The sequence below is a fragment of the Sus scrofa genome, chromosome 9 (genome assembly GCF_000003025.6).
Source record: "Sus scrofa isolate TJ Tabasco breed Duroc chromosome 9, Sscrofa11.1, whole genome shotgun sequence".
Lineage (NCBI taxonomy): Eukaryota > Metazoa > Chordata > Mammalia > Artiodactyla > Suidae > Sus > Sus scrofa.
In genome coordinates, this window is record NC_010451.4 from 112,966,753 (window position 1) to 112,983,836 (window position 17,084).

A 17,084-nucleotide genomic window follows, 5' to 3' on the forward strand; every position below is an offset into this window, starting at 1 on the left:
CATCTCTCTGTCCCTGAGAAACCCATCAGCGACTTTTTAATATTTTTTCATGTGGTTTGATGTTGGTTACTTCCCTCAGCCTCCAAATAATTTAATCTTCATGTATAATTCAAATGTATTTAAAATGCCCCCGAGCTCTGTAGCTTTGCTGTTAGAAAAAACTGGAAAAAAAGATCTTTCCGTCAGTATCATCCCAAGTGTTCAGTCCAGAAATACACAGAATTTCCATAGTGCTTTGCTTGAGAGTGGAATCTCTAAGGCCAGACTCCCCACTGTGAGCTCTGTGATTTTTTTTGGCCAAATGAACTTACCTCTTGAGTTTTCTCTTCTTAAGAACAGGAAGTGGGAAGAGCACTTGGCCATAGTGTTTGTGTGAGTGTTAAACAGAATACTTAGATCAGTAAGGGCTCAGCTAATGCCAGTTCTAAAACAGCAATTTTCCATACCTTTCTTCTCCCATACTGCAACAGAATGAGCTTTTAAAAATTTCCCAGGTGGAAGCAGGTAGACTCTTTTGGGTAAGGTTTCTTCCTGCAGGGCCCTCCAGTTTATCTGCAGGCTGGGCTATACCCAACCTGCTGTGATGGTAACTGGCACCTTTTTTCTGATTCTGGGTTGACCTGTAGTCTCATCCTAGCTGTGCTTAAGAGGTTCACGTGACACCGGCACTTCCTGGTTGCTTCTTGCTGGATCTGCAAGTGCATGAGCTGAACACCAAGAGCTGGCTGAACAAAGTAGAATTGAAGTATGAATATGATTCTCTGTGTTATGATTAAAATACCTCATGAACTGTTTGCTTTGGGGATGAGGCACAGACATAAGCTTACAGTCTCTATATATTTACCTTAAACTGGAAACCTCTTCTAAATGGATGATTTATTTGTTTTTAAATCCTCAAAGAATTTATAGGTATTTTGAGGAAACAGGACTTTTGGGGTGTTCATTTAGTGTGAAAATGTCTTTGATAGGCTGGCACCCCAGACATATTTAGAAGTATCAGGGGATTAAAACTACAGGGTAGGAGAGAAACTTTCTATTTCACAAAATGTTCTATTTCACTGAGACTAGGAGAGATCTGCTTGTTAAAATGAGACATTTTTGTAAAATAGTTCCTTGTAATTGAGTTTCAGTGAACCATGGATCCATGACGTGGAAGCTAATGGAAATCTTTTATGAAAGCAGTGGAGCCCTGGGACACAGGGGCTAGTTCTTAGCTATTTTAGTTAAAAAGCATTTATCGATTGTATGCTGAATGCAGAGCCCTGTATTGGGGAGATGGAAAGGAAACAAAGGCAAGACTTCGGCCTTTGAGGTGTGGAGTAGAGATGGTGTAAAATTTTAGATTTGTGAGAACCAAATTTAGTCTGTCACCCCACTTTTTAAATCCATGATACCAAAATACTCACATTGAGCTACTCATTCTATGGTGATTATTAAATGATGCTGTGAATTTTCAGTGGACAGGTAGGATTAGAGAATAGACTTCATATCTACATGGAACTGGTTGTAGAATGACTGTGCTTTACTGGAGTTTAACCAATTGATTTCACAACAGTTACCAAATAATTACACTTTCAAGTTACAGAACACTTAATCAGTTGAGCAATTTTATTTGGGGGTGGGGGAGATGTGGCCAATTCAGAAAATTCCATTTACCACCCAGCAGTCTTCAATTTGTGAGATTTTCTTAAACCACTGTTTTTATACATGCTGTGTTGATTATATGGAATTTCTTGGACACTGTTCTTCTTAAAATAGTATTTAGTCATCCTTTTTAACTCTCTTTTAAAGACTATAATTCCATTCTTGACAAGAATCTAAAATTTCAAGCATTGACTTTTGTGTTTTGTACTTATTTGCAAGTCAAATTTTTTTGCTATAAGAAAATTGGTGAGTACTTGAATTGAGATAATGTATACTTCAAAGTGAATATAATCTTCTACAAAATTTGCTTTAAAATGATATCTTGAATATTGCATCATCATTTAAGATGTCAAAATGTTAAAATAAGAATTTGGGGAGGGAAGTAGCGTTTTAGTACTTCGTAGAAATGAGTAATAAAAGAATAAAATGAAAGAACTACCTGATTTAATGATGACTAGGAATATTGACTGAAAGTTAAATGGGAGTAGAATAGCAGTGTTATAATATTTAATTGTTTCTTGGATAGACCTACTTTAACTAGAAAAACTTTTATTCAAAAAGGCTGTATCTAGGTTTAGGTAAGAATTTTATTTCAGTGTAAGGTTTTCCGTATTTTTTTTTGAGTGTCAAATGTGTTCTCTTTTTCTGTGAGAATGAAGTATTTACTCTCAATTTGTATGGTTTCGAGGATAAGGAACATGTTGTGTTGAGCTTTTGCACTGTAGACCTTGAGGTCTGGTAGAGGTCTGGTGATACATGTTTTAGCAGGCCGATTCAACACATGGAGGTTAAGATTGTAAGTTCTATAATAAGTACTTCCAATTCAATTGATCAGTCAGCAGTATTTGAGTACTAACTGTTGGTCTCATACCCTAGTAGGCATTTTAAAAATAACAGAAAAGTCACCAATATTTGTCGTATATTTCTCTAACCCTTTTTTTTTTTTTTCAGGAATGGTACCAAGTTGACAAAGTATATTCTGAAATGAATAATGTTAACAAATTAGTTGTGAGGTTTACTGGCATTAGCCATCTCTTGGTTAATATTATTTTTTTAATTAATATATTTTTCTAATTTTATACTTTGGAACTGTCTAGTCCTTAATATTTTAATGTTGCTCATCGCTCTTGTAAACAGCAAAAGGTTAGCTGAGTTTTAATTTTATTTCTAATCCGACCATCTGTCTTTGAACTAAAGATTTTACTTTTGTTTCTGGACTGTGATTACTGATACATTTGCATTCATTTCTCTTATTTTTTTTAAGTATGAAAGTTTTTCTGTGGGTGGGTGTGTTTTTCGTTTTTCATTTTAATGTAAGTAGGAATTTTTAGCAAGTTGCAAAAAAAGTATTCAGAGAGGCCCCATGTATCCCTGTTCCACTTTACCCTAATGGTAACATCTGTGTTAATATAGTACACATTAAAACAATAGCAAAACTAGGAAATTGACAGTAGTTTTCATGCAGCTTACTTGGACTTCACCAGTTTTAAATGCACCCATACATGTGTGTTTGTGTGCGTGTGCACACGTGTATTTGTCCCACGTGCATGTTTGTATAAGCACCACCATATTCAAGGTACAGACTGTTCCATCACCCCGGGCTCTCTCACACCCCACCTTTATAGCCTCACCCACTCCTCTCCCTTCTGCTCTGTCCCTAACTCCTGGTGTCTACTCATCTGTTCTCTGCTTTATAATTTTATTTTAAGAATTTTATATGAACTTAAGTATATGATGTATAACCTTTTGAGATTGTCTTTTCCACTCACCGTTATTCTTTTGAGATCCATTCAAGTTACTGGATATTTCAATGGTTTATTCCTTTTTATTGCAGAATTCTGTTCCATGGTAGAAGTGTTCCATCCTTTGTTTAATCATTCCTCCCATGAAGGATATGTGGGTTGTTTCTAGTTTGGGGTTGTTGCTAATAAATCTGCTGTAAACATTCATGTACTGGTTTTTGTATGAATACCAGTCTTCATTTCTCTAGGATAAATGCCCGGGGGGGCACTTGCTGGATAGCATGGTATTTTCATGTTTCATTTTTTAAGGACCTGCCATACTCTTCCTGAGTGATTTGTCTCACCAGCAGCGTGAGTAGTCCAATTTCTCTCTACCTTCCTAGTCATTTGATAGTATCAGTTTTTTTATTCTAGACATTCTGATAGGTGTGTGATTACACTTCACAAAGGTTTTAGTTTGCAGTTCCCTATAAGAGCTAATGGCGAATTTATGTGCTTTTTTTGCTGTCTGTATGGCCTCTGGTGAAATATCTGTTCATATTTTTGCCCATTTTCTAGTTGAATTATTTTTGTATTATTGAATTTTGAGAATTCTTTCTGTATTTTATTTTTATTTTTTATTTTTTCCATATGTTTGTAATGATTTTTATCTTTTACATTATAGCTGATTTACAGTGTCTGTCAGTTTTCTACTGTACAGCATGGTGATCCAGTTACACATAGATGTATACATTCTTTTTTCTTACATTATCGTGCTCCATCATAGTGATGAAATATAGTTCCCTGTGCTATACCACAGGATCTCATTACTTATCCATTCCAAAGGCAATAGTTTGCATCTATTAACCTTAAATTCCCAATCCATCCTACTCCCTCTCCCTCCCCTTGGCAACCACAGGTCTGTTCTCCATGTCCATAATTTTCTTTTCTGTGGAAAGGTTCATTTGTGCAATATATTAGATTCTAGATATAAGTGATATCATGTGGTAATTGTCTTTCTGGCTTATTTTACTTAGTGTGAGAGTTTCTAGTTACATCTATGTTGCTGCAGTTGGCATTCTTTTGTTCTTTTTTATGGCTGAGTAGTATTCCTGTGTGTGTGTGTGTGTGTGTGTGTGTGTGTGTGTGTGTGTGTATACACCACATCTTCTGAATCCAATCATCTGTTGATGGACATTTAGGTTGTTTCCATGTCTTGGCTATTGTGAATAGTGCTGCAATGAACATGTGGGTGGGCGCATGTGTCTTTTTCAAGGAAAGTTTTGTCTGGATATATGCCCAGGAATGGGATTGCTGGATCACATGGTAGTTCTATATTTAGTTTTCTGAGGTGCCTCCATAATGTTCTCTATAGTGGTTGTACCAATTTACATTCCCACCAAGAGTGCAGGAGGGTTCTCTTTTCTCCACACCCCTCCAGCATTTGTTGTTTGTGGACTTACTAATGATGGCCATTCTGATTGGTGTGAGGTGGTACCTCATAGTAGTTTTGATTTGCATTTCTCTAATAATCAGGGATGTTGAGCATTTTTCATGTGCTTGTTGGCCATCTGTATATCTTCCTTGGAGAAATGTCTCTTCAGGTCTTTTGCCCATTTTTCCGTTGGGTGGTTGGCTTTTTTGCTGTTGAGTTGTTTGTATATTTTAGAGATTAAGCCTTTGTCAGCTGCATCATTTGAAACTATTTTCTCCCATTTTGGAAGTTGTCTTTTTTTTTTTTTTTTTTTAATAGTTTCCTCTGCTGTGCAAAAGCTTGTCAGTTTGATTAGGTCCCATTGGTTTATCTTTGCTTTTATTTCTGTTGCTTTGGGAAGCTGACCTGAGAAAACATTTGTAAGGTTGATGTCAGAGAATGTTTTGCCTATGTTCTCTTCTAGGTGTTTGATGGTGTCTTGTGTTACATTTAAATCTTTAAGCCATTTAAGTCTTTAAGCCATTTTGAGTTTATTTGGTGCATGGTGTGAGGGTGCGTTCTAGTTTTGATTAACATGCAGCTGTCCAGGTTTCCCAGCAACACTTGCTGTAAAGACTGTCCTCCCATTTTATATTCTTGCTTCCTTTGTCAAAGATTAATTGACTGTAGGTGTCTGGGTTTTTTTCCGGGTTCTCTATCTTCCACTGGTCTGTATGTCTATTTTGGTACTAGTATCCCACTGTCTTGATTACTGGGGCTCTGTAATAGTGCCTGAAGTCTGAGAGAGTTATGCCTCCTGCTTGCTTTTTGTTCCTCAGGATTGCTTTGGCAATTTGGAGTTTTTTATGGTTCCATATACATTTTTGAATTGTTTGTTGTAGTTCTGTGAAAAATTTCATGGGTAATTTGATAGGGATTGCATTAAATACGTAGAATGCTTTGGTTAGTGTGGCCATTTTACAGTATTAATTTTTCCAACCCAGGAGCATGGACTATCTTTCCATTTCTTTGTATTCTCTTTCATTTTCTTGATTAATGTTTTATAGTTCTCAACATATAAGTCTTTCACCTCCTTGGTCAGGTATATTCTCAGGTATTTGATTTTTTGGGGTGCAATTTTAAAAGCTATTGTATTTTTATATTCCTTTTCTAATGTTTCATTGTTAGTATACAGAAATGTGACTGATTTCTGAATGTTAATCTTATATCCTGTTACTTGGCTAAATTCATTGATCAGTTCAAGTAGTTTTTGTGTGGAGTCCTTAAGGTTTTCTATATATAGTACCATGTTATCTGCGTACAGTGACAATTGTACCTCTCTCCCTATTTGGATGCCTTTTATTTCTTTTGTTTGTCTGATTGCTGTGGCTAGGACTTCCAATACTATATTGAATAACAGTGGTGAGAGTGGGCATCCCTGTCTTGTTCCAGATTTTAGTGGGAAGGCTTTCAGCTTTTCTCCATTGAGTACTATATTTGCTGTGGGTTTGTCATAAATGGCTTTGATTATCTTAAGATATGTCCCCTCTATACCCACTTTGGGAAGAGTTTTTAGAATGAATGGATGTTGGACTTTGTCAAATGCTTTTTCTGCATCTGTTGAGATGATCGTGTGGTTTTTTGACTTTTCTTTTGTTAATGTGGTGTATGACGTTGATTGATTAGCATATGTTGAACCATCCTTGTGAACCTGGGATGAATCCCACCTGGTCATGGTGTACGATCTTTTTGATATGTTGTTGGATTCTGTTGGCTAAAATTTTGTTGAGAATTTTTGTGTTTATATTCATCAAAGATATTGGCTGATAGTTTTCTTTTTTGGTGGTATCTTTGGTTTTGGAATGAGGGGAATGGTGGCATCATAGAATGTCTTTGGGAGTGTTCCTTCTTCTTTAAACTTTTGAAAAAGTTTAAGGAGGATGGGTATAAGTTCCTCTTTGTATGTTTGGTAGAATTTTCCTGTGAAGCCATCTGGTCCTGGACTTTTATTTGTAGGCAGTGTTTTTATGATGTATTCAATTTCATTTCTAGTGATTGCTCTGTTCAGTTGGTCTGTTTCTTCTTGATTCAGTTTTGGCAGGCTGTAAGTCTCTAGAAAATTATCCATTTCTTCTAGTGTTGGCATACAATTTTTCATAGTACTTTCTTATGGTTTTTTAATATTTCTGTAGTATCTGTTCTGATTTCTCCTTTTTCATTTCTTATTTTGTTTATTTGGGTTTTTTCTCTCCTCTTCTTGGCGGGTCTGGCCCATTTTGTTTATCTTTTCAAAGAACCAGCTCTTGGTTTTATGGATTTTTTTCTATTGTTTATTGAATCTCTATTTTATTCCTCTCTGATCTTGATGATTTCCTTCCTTCTGCTAACTTTAGGGGTTTTTTTGTTCTTCCTTTTCTAATTCATTTAGTTGGTGGTTTAAGTTGTCGATTTGAAATTTTTCTTCTATTTTGAGGAAGGCCTGCATTGCCATGAACTTCCCTTTGAGCACTGCTTTTGCGGCATTGCATAGATTTTGAGTGGTTGTATCTTCATAGTCATTTGCGTCGAGGTATTTTTCAATTTCCTTCCTGATTTTCTCATTGACTCATTGGTTTTTTAGTAGCATGTTGTTTAGTCTCCTGGTAGTAGGTTTTTTTCTCATTTCTTTTCCTGTGGTTGATTGCTAGTATCATGCCATTCTGGTCAGAGAAATACTTGAAATAATTTCTACACTCTTAAATTTGTTGAGGTTAGCTTGTGCCCCAATATGTGATCAGTCCTTGAGAATGTTCCACTTGCACTTGATAAGAATGTATATTCTCATTTTTTGTGTGTGTTTAATGTCCCGAAAATGTTGATTAAGTATAACTTTTCTTTGGTGTCATTTAGGATCAAGTGTCTGGGCTCTGCCCAGAGCATTTGGCAGTGACAACTGCAGGGCAGGTGTGTTCAGGTGGAGCCCACTCACATGTCCACAGTGGTGACAGACCACGTCTCCTCTAGCCTCCGAGACGACTGCTGTAGTCCATCCCCGCTACCTGTAGATCATACAAGAAGCATAACGTTGCACATAGGCCCCCACTGCCCTTGGTCCACACAAAAGGTTCTGACCACCAGTACCCTGCACAAGAAACACCCGGTCTTCCGTAGCCTGAGCAAGTGGCTCCTCACCTCCCGTAGCCTGTCCCAGATTCGCCCCACCCTCTGAGAGTCCACACCCTCCCCGGCAATAGTGCCTTGCTTCTCCTGTGGGCCCAGACCTTCTCCCAGGTTCCCTCTGCTGTGACGTTCCACTCCCCACCCCATAGCACACCGCTCCCCTGCACATGACACAACACTCCTTAGCCCCTTAGGGTGTTCCCACACAGCCAACCCTCGTCCTCTCCCAGAGACTGACCTCTGGAGCCTAAAGTCTCAGCGCCCAGCCTCTGCCTGAGCATCTCAGGTGGTGGTGCAGATGATCTGTATGGCTCTCACTCTACTTTGCCCGTCTCAGTCCAGCTGCTGTGCTTTTCTTAGAGACTTTGAAGTCCCTCTGTCTTGGCTGATCTCCCTGTCATTTAGGTGGCTTCCCAGGGTGTGGGTTCCTTTTCTCCTTCACAGCTCCCTTCCTGATGCCTTCTCTCTCTCTCTTTTTCTTTTGTTCTACCCAGTTATGTCAAGAGTTTCTTGCTCTTTTTGGAAGTTTAAATTTTTCTACCAGCTTTCAATAGATGTTCTGCGAGTTGTTTTACATGTAGATGTGTTTTTTTCATGTGTTTGTGGGAGAAGATGAGCACAACATCTTACTCCTCTGCCATCTTCATCCGCCTCCCCCATTTTTATTTATGTATTTTTTTGGCCATGCCCTCAGCATGCATAAGTTCCCAGGCCAGGAGTCAAACCTGCACCATAGTAGCAACCCGAGCCACAGCAGTAACATCACCTGATCCTTAACCTGCTGTGCCATGTTAGGTATCAGTGCTTTTCGTGTCAAGTGTTACTTTTCTTTAAAATCCTCCTCGTTATTCTTTCTTCTCTGGCTATTTTGTTTTAATTCTTATTTCACTGTTTTCTTCTTGACTCTGTGAGAAGTTATTTTACCCCATATGTATTTTTTGTTCTTATCTTAAAATTTCCAACATGTACATTTGACTTAAAGCATAAAGTTAATAATTGTTTACCTTCCTTCTAAGCAGATTTTAGTACCTAAGAATACTTTATTATACTATCCCTTCTTTAGACTTAGGCTAATTTTGGTAGCTATTTTAGTTAATGTTTTTAAAGCCACAAATTATTCCTAGTGTAATGATTTTATAAAGGATTGTTAGACAGTTGGTGCATTTTAAAATCCCTTTAATCAGTGTCATTCATGACAGTTATTTCATTGTGTATTGAGGTATTCACATTTTACAATATTCTGTCATCATCATCTGGCTTCCAGTATTGCTGCTGAGCATCCATTGTCAGTCTGATTGTTCCTCCTTAACCACAGTGTCTTTCTTTAGATAAGGAGGGGAAAAAAGTCAAATGTTTATGTTGGCATTCCCATACAAACTGAACATCAGGGTAAACAAATAATTGGACGTGAGGAAGTTTTGCTTTATAGAAATATTCCAGGTACTAAATCAAAGAGTAATGGTAGAATTAGAATTGCAACTGCTGATGAGCAGTGTTGGCATTCAAGAGCTGCAACAGAAATAGAATTTCAACCCCAGACAAAATAATGAATGTAGACTGTGATGATCACAAACGGAAAGATGTGTCAGTCTGTTCAGGCTGCTCTAACAAAATACCACAGACTCTGTGGCCTATAACTGCAACAGTTTATTCCTCACAGTTTGGGAGGCTGAGAAATCCAAGATCAGGGTGCCAGTGTGGTTGTCTTTTTGTGAGAACCCCCTTCCTGCTTCATAGTTGGTGCTTTCTCATTGCAGCCACACAGAGTGAAAGGGGGGAGAGAACTCTGTGACGGGTCTCTCTTTTTTAAGTTTCACTGAAGTATAGTTGATTTACAATATTGGAAAAATTTCTTCTGTACAACAGAGTAATTCAGTCATACATATGCACAAATCCATTCTTTTTTAGGTCTGTGGGGTCTCTTTGGTAAGGTCACTAATCTCATTCATGAGGGTTCCACCTTCTTGACCTGATTATTCCCTAAGGACCCACCTACTATCACTTTGAGGGGAGGCCATGTACAAGGAAGTGAAGTGGAAGTGAAACCCGGATTAAGAGAGATTTAAGAGATATATTTGCAGACCTTGTTTGATTTCTCACTTGAATGAACCAAGTATAAAAAGAATTTTTCATACAAGAGAAATTTGAACACATGGAATAATTGATATCAGGTAATCACTGTGGGGTTTTTTTGGATGTGAAAATGATATTGTGGTGGTGGTTTTTAAAAGAGATGCATTTTTTAGAGATGCGTGCTGAAATATTTACAGATAAAATGATATGATGTATAGAGTTTACTTTTAACAATGTTGTTTTTGTTGCCTTTGTGTTGAAAAAGATTCTCAAAGGATGCGAACCTCACTTTTTCTTGGAATGTAAAAGTTATTGCTATTGGGTAGCCCCCTACCTCTGCTTTGTACACAAGTTATCAATCATGAAGGATGACCTGTCTGTAAAGTAAGGTAATTTTGAGTCTTGTTCCTGAGTTTTGTTTATAATGAGCTGTTAGAAATTTATGATGAAGATAACTGGGCATTTACTGTTATATTGACATATTCCATGGATATACTCATATGCAGGTATTTTGACTTGGTAGTTTATGATGTGAACAAAAGTGTCTTGTGCTTTATGGGATAGTTAATATTGTCTTATGGAAGGAAAGAAAGTCAGCTATCATTTTCAGGAGGCTTGTTGACGTAGACATGTGTTTTCTACCCATAAGCCTGAATATGTATTCTTCTGACATATTTATTGTTTCTATAAAGCATGGTATTCTTAAACATTTCAGAAATGTGACTTCTATAATATTTATCCTCTGCTAATATATTATTTATAGCATAGAGTTGTAAATTCTCAGAAAAATTCGTATTAAGACAACTACAAACTCCCAAGAGTCAATATTTTAGATGCCAATCAGTGCTTTTGTTAATTCCTAGAATTTTTAAAAATAAGTCTTTTGAAGTCAATTTTCTATTGTTCTGCAGCCCTGTATGATTTTTTTGTTCATTTTTTGAAGTTTTATTGAAGTATTGTTGATTTACAGGTTGTGATAATTTCTGCTGTACAACAGAGTGATTCACTTATACATGTATATGCATCCATTCTTTTTCAGATTCTTTCCTCATATAGATTATCACAGAACAGCGAGAAGTTCCCCATTCTATGCAGAAAATCTCCCTGTTAGCCAGTCATTCCATATACCACAGTGTGCATACGCCAAAACCAGACCCCAACTCCACCCCCCTACCTGTCCCCTTTGGTAACCATGAGTTTGTTTTCAAAGTCTGTGAATCTGTTTCTATTCTGCAAATAATTTCATTTGCATCCTTTTTTTAGGTTCCACATATAAGTACTGTCATGTGACATTTGTCTTTCTCAGTCTGACCTGTATGATTTTACTCTTGTTCATTTAAGAGCTGAAAGTAAAACATTGGAAGTGTATTTAGTTTAAATGGCATGATATAAGTAACAAAATTGAGCACCAGTGGGTACTGATGATGCTTGTGAGGGAAGAGCTGAGCAGAGGTGGATAGAGCAGATTCATTGTGAAGTTTATTAACATTTTCTTAACTTTTTAGTGGTTTCATGAATGGTAACATGCAAGTGATGCTTGTGTCTAAAACCATGGTAATTTACTTTTGGGGATGCTATAGATATCAAGAACTGTGAGCAGCCTCAGGTTTTACCTCTCTTGCAAGTTACCAAGTCAGCAGCCACAGTTTTATGTGTACTAGTAAAAGACCTGAGACTCCTAGGTCAGAGAAGAAAAGTTCACTTCTCATAGCAGCAGCCAGAGTGCCAGTTTCCTGGACCTCCTTACCTAGTGGATGGTGGGAATAGGTTCAGATGACACCTGTTTATGCTGTGGGTTGTAATACTGAGAAGAACCCAGAGTTTATGAATCTCCAGTTTTAATATGTAATGGAAAGGAAGTAAATGCCATGGGAGGTGGTATTTATCTTTATTATACTGGACAATAAGGAAGCCTGCACTTTGCTCTAGAGGTGACATTGTCTGTATCTTCCAGACTATATTGAAAAGATAGTCTGCAGCAAAAATAGTTGCTACCTCCCTTGCCAAGACAAACAGAATCATTGGAGACACATAGAGAATGACCTTGGACACTATTTACCTAGTTTCTCTGCTGTCCTGGCTTCTAATGAAATTTCACAGAAATTTCTGTTGGTGACTCTAGTTTATCAGATCAGCAGACACTCAGACCAAAACCCTGTTGAATTTATCTCACACAAAATTTAACCATACCCCAAGGCAACAGGTTGAGGTCAAGCTGATATAGGCCACTCACTGGTAATAGTCCAAGGGTAGGTAAAAATATAATAAGGTTCATCAAGGCCATATTGGCCAGAGCCATGAGAGGGGCTTAAGTTTCGCCTCCTGAACAGGGACACTATATCTGTATTAGCTTCTGCATAGTTGGTGCTGACTGTACAGCTGCAGCTGCCCTGTGGACCTCAGGTTACAGCTTATCTGAGAGTTGCATGAGCCAGCAACTTTGCTTCAGGCGGCAGGGTGAGAGATAAAGTTTGTCCCAGAGGAATAGTTGCCACTTTTTCATGAAAAGCTGAGATGCCACTGGGAATAGCCCAGCTAGTTCTTGAGTATGTAATTTCTATCCTTATGGGAGGTTCTTGGGCTCTTCCTACCTTGATACTCATTGAGTCTGAGTTGATTCTTCTCTCAGTGTAAATATCAGGTCAGAGAGTCACACCGCTTTGGAGGGTCAGACACTTAGTTTCAGCAAGAGCCTAGTGGCAAGCTCAGAGCTGCTTTTCAAAAGGGAGGCATCTTGTAACCATGGTAACCATGCACCTGGTAACCATGGCATAGAGGTGATGAGTCCAGAACCCTGAGGCAGGTGTCTGGTTGGAGGCTTACTCGCCTTTGCTTGGTGCTCTAAACAGTCACAGAGTCATCAGTCACAGAGTCTTGTATCTCAGAGGTTATATTAGGGTTGAAGGCATGCTGCAGCTTGTTAGCTGATTTCCAGCAGAGTCTTTTTTGGAGGCTCAGAATGATAGTGGTTTGTAGATTAGCCAGTATTAATTAAGTACCAAGTAGAAGGCTTAAGTGTGGCACCTACTATTTCCAGAACCCAGAGTTCAAGAAGATATTGGACCCCCATTTGTTGGTGTGGGACTGAAAGATTTCCTTGACTGCTAGAGGGACTGAGTGTGAACCTGCCTACAGAGTCGTGAGAAATTCAGCTGGAGAAGGTGCCTGTGTATTGTGAGGTCATAGGCCCCTTTGCAGCAGGGGTGTGAAAACACCATGATCAGGACTGGGAGAGCGAGGCTTCTGGCACTCACCCAGGATCTCTTCTACAGTGACGTCAGAGGAAGCTAAATCCGGACCCGCCCCTTGGTGGCAAAGAGTCTGAGGAATTGCATTCCCCAGCGATATGCCTGGATGTCTTGCACATGAGTGCAGTTTGGTCTCGGGGCTCAGAGGCCTGTGGGATAGAAAAGAAGGTGTTGGCATTGGTCTGTGGAGGGTCCAGTTACAGTCACAGTGGCTGGAAGTGTCAGGAGCAAAAACTGGATTCCGGCAGCGGTGATCCACTCTCGGCCTCCAGTTCTTGTTCGCCTTTGACACTGGCTGAAGGTCGATGTTGGTTATCAGATTGTACTTCTCTTACCGCCCCTGCTGCCTGTGCGTCCTCGACGAAGGATATGATTTTCCTTCTCCTGGGACTCCATTTTGCTTCTCCTGGCCCAGGAGAGGGAACATAGATAGAGAGCAATTTACATGTTTGACTAGCACTTTTTTTAAAAAATTTTATTGACACTTTATTGACACTTTAATTTTATGTACATGTTTGACTAGCACTTTTTTTTTTTTTTAAGTTGATAGACAATGTTGTATTAGCTTCAGGTTTACAGCAGAGTTACATGTCATACATATGTTATGTACATATATGTCATAGATGTATAACTGGCTTATGTATAAGTATATACATATGTATAACGGATTAGCACTTCTTTACCTGCTGCTCTTTCTTATCCGGATGAACCATTATCCATGTCACTTGTGGGACAAGGCAGCACAAGCATTTCACACATACGTCCTACTTTACTTTCAGGTGTAGACGCCACAACAACAGTATATGGAAGAGCCCCTTACAAGTCACCTAGTTTTAGCCTTGGAGGGAGACAGCTCTCCAGTATCTTGACTGTGCAACCAGCCTTGAAAAGATGGTCCAAAACAAAGGCAGTCAGTGCTTTCCTCAGGGGATGGGCAGAAATGCAAGCCCCCCTGAGAACTGTCCCCAGCAGTAAGGATATGGATCCCTGTAGCCTCCTGTCCTGCTTGTGGTTTGGAGTTGCTGTCTCTCTATTCTGTTTTATTGTCAATATGATTGTGTCTATTTTATGTCTTCTCAAATTTGCCAAAGTTTTAATGCAATGATATTATTCTCCTTTAACTTTTAAAAAAATATGCCAGCATTGTTAAAGTGATCCTGAGAAAGGCACAGGCCGGTTTCCTGAGCTCCTCTGATTGATTCGCAGTCAGATTTTCCTCCCCTTTGGCTTTCATGAGTCGCCTGGCTTCTGGTTTCTTTTTCACTCAGTATGCCTTCTTGGTCTTCGTGAACTCCTTTTAAAGTCTCAGACTGTAATTCTACGGTGTTCAGTAGAGGTTTTTTATGTTTATTCATTTGAAAACAGGATCAAGCATTTATTATATGGCAATTACCTTCTTGACCCTGAGGCTGCAGCAACAAATAAAACAAGTAAGACTCCCTTCTTCCCTGTCCCTCCTGGGTCTTCATACTCTGCTAGACATGTGCTGAGCATCTTACTATATTATTAATATATTAATAATATTACTTAATCCTTATAACAGCTTTATGCTACGTACTGCTAATACTTAGTATTTTGTCCCAAACCAGTGATTTTTGCTGTACCCAGGTGTGCATCAGGCTGAAAATAAAGTATTCTACCATCTCTTTCATCCACAGCAGCTCTATGTGCATCCCTCCCCACCCCCAACTTGAGCTCTGGCATCCCATGGTGGGTGGGTAGGCTCTTTACCTTTGCCTCTGATGGCTCCATACCTCATCCGCTTCGAAGACACTCACACACATGCACACTTGTCAGAATCTGGCTCAGCTGAGTCATTCATGAAGAGGAGGAGAGTAATAAGTACATTTTTTTTAAAGAGTAAGTTACCTCACTTCCTAAATTTGTTAGCACGTTTTATACATAAGAGGACTTTTTTTTTTTTAAAGGGAACATCATGTACAGTGTTCCTTAGAAATAATAACCTCTGGAGGCCACAACCAAGTAGAAACTGTGAATGGAAGTTGCAGCTGGGTGGGTTCTCTTCATGTAAAAAAGATTTTATTCCCCCTCTATTCGTTAAAAAAAAAACTAACGTTTTTAGTGAGATCTTTATATTTTATTCAAGCCACAGTGTGACCATTAGAAATCTTAGAGAAGCATTTGTGCATTGTGCTGGTGATTCTGGGCCAAAATAATTGCAAGAGATGACAAATCCACTTGAATGCCAAATGTTGCCAGTAAACTCAGTGGTTGTGGGTGTGCGCCCTTGAGATAAACGTTTCAGTGCATGGCATTTTTTGGTTATATGAATAGTCTCAGTGAAAAGATAGTAAAAACATACATTTTAATATTCAAAAGATGTTCTAAGAGATGAGTAAGATTATTCACCCCAGAGAGAGGAATTGGTTGGTAGGGGACTAGAAAGAATGACTTCAGTTTCACTCTATATGCTATTGTATCTGTTAACCTTAATTCCAACCTTAATTCCTACTCAGTGATGGAAATTGGGCAAAGTCCTTAAAATTTTGATGAATTGGAAACAATTGTAAATAACTTCCAGGAGCCTTTGCAGCTCTTAAGATCTATAGTTGATTATTCATACCCATAGGAAAGGAAGACACACTCTCGCACATGCACACACACACTCTATTATTACAGAAGGTTGAACTTTTCATAAAATTCAGTATAATCATGCTAAGGAATTGACTACATTTTCAAACCTTATATTGTTCTTGGAAAATCTCGAGTGTTTCTATTACAGGATAAATATTGTCTTTTTAAAAATTTATTATTCCAGATTTTGGTAAGCTGGGCCCCACCAAAAATGTAGCAAACAGAAAATGTTTATTTAACAGAAGGAAATGATTTTTTTAATACCAATTAATGAAAGAAACTGGCCCTGGACCCTTTAGTTTATAGATATCTTACGGATTCACAGGGTTGTAAATCTGTCTTCGAAGAACAAAATTAAATTCTCTTGGTTCTAATATCTTTACCAAAAATAATAATGAGCACTATAGGTGTTCAGTATCAAATGTCATCTGCTTAATGAATTTTGGACAAAGAGGTGAATGGAATATAAAAGCAAATCAAGAGTGTCACAGTAGGCTGACTGTGAACAAATTCTGAACATAATAACTTAGATAGCTGAATATTTATTTGCTTTCAAAGAAGTTATTAGAAATCTGATGCCAGATTCTCAGAAAAACCTACATCTTTATTTCTGCCTAAGGAGTTACATTTATTTTTTTAAATATATCCCTAAGAGGAAAAAAATTGAGTTGTATTTTCTCAATTTCATTATATTTATCATTAATATATTTCCTTATACCTCTTTTCTCTTGTATTTCCTAATTCTATGCCTTTTGTTTTAGTTTTCCTTAATATGTATTTTATATCTATAATGACTTTTTTCAAAGACCCTTTTGTTTATTTTTTGAATTTGTTCAGTTTTAATTTATCTCCTCTCTTCCATTATTTATTACTTTTTTCCTTCCTCCCTTCCTTCTTTTGTTATCCTCATAGTATCCTCAAATCTCTGAGGGTGTCTGTCAAAGTTGTTCTCATTTTCATTCCTGCATATCATCTTAAGGTGGTTGTTCTATAATTCATTGATATTTTTTCTTAAGTATTCTTACTTATCTTAAGTATCTTTATACTTTTTTTGTTTCTGTCTATGCCTGTGGCATGTGAAAGTTCTTGGGCCTGAGATCAAAGCTATGCCATAGCCGTGACCCGAGCCACTGCAGTTACAATGCTGAATTCTTAATCTGTTGCATCACAAAGGAACTCCTTTTTGAACTTTTTAAAAGATAAATTTAGTAATGAAAGCCTTCCTGGGTT

General features: G+C 38.0%; 1 protein-coding gene across 13 annotated transcripts in view; it reads left to right on the forward strand.

Annotated features, from left to right (window-relative positions):
* Positions 1–17,084, forward strand: part of TPK1 (thiamin pyrophosphokinase 1) — a 373,809-nt gene that overhangs the window by 35,383 nt on the left and 321,342 nt on the right. The window lies entirely within an intron of this gene.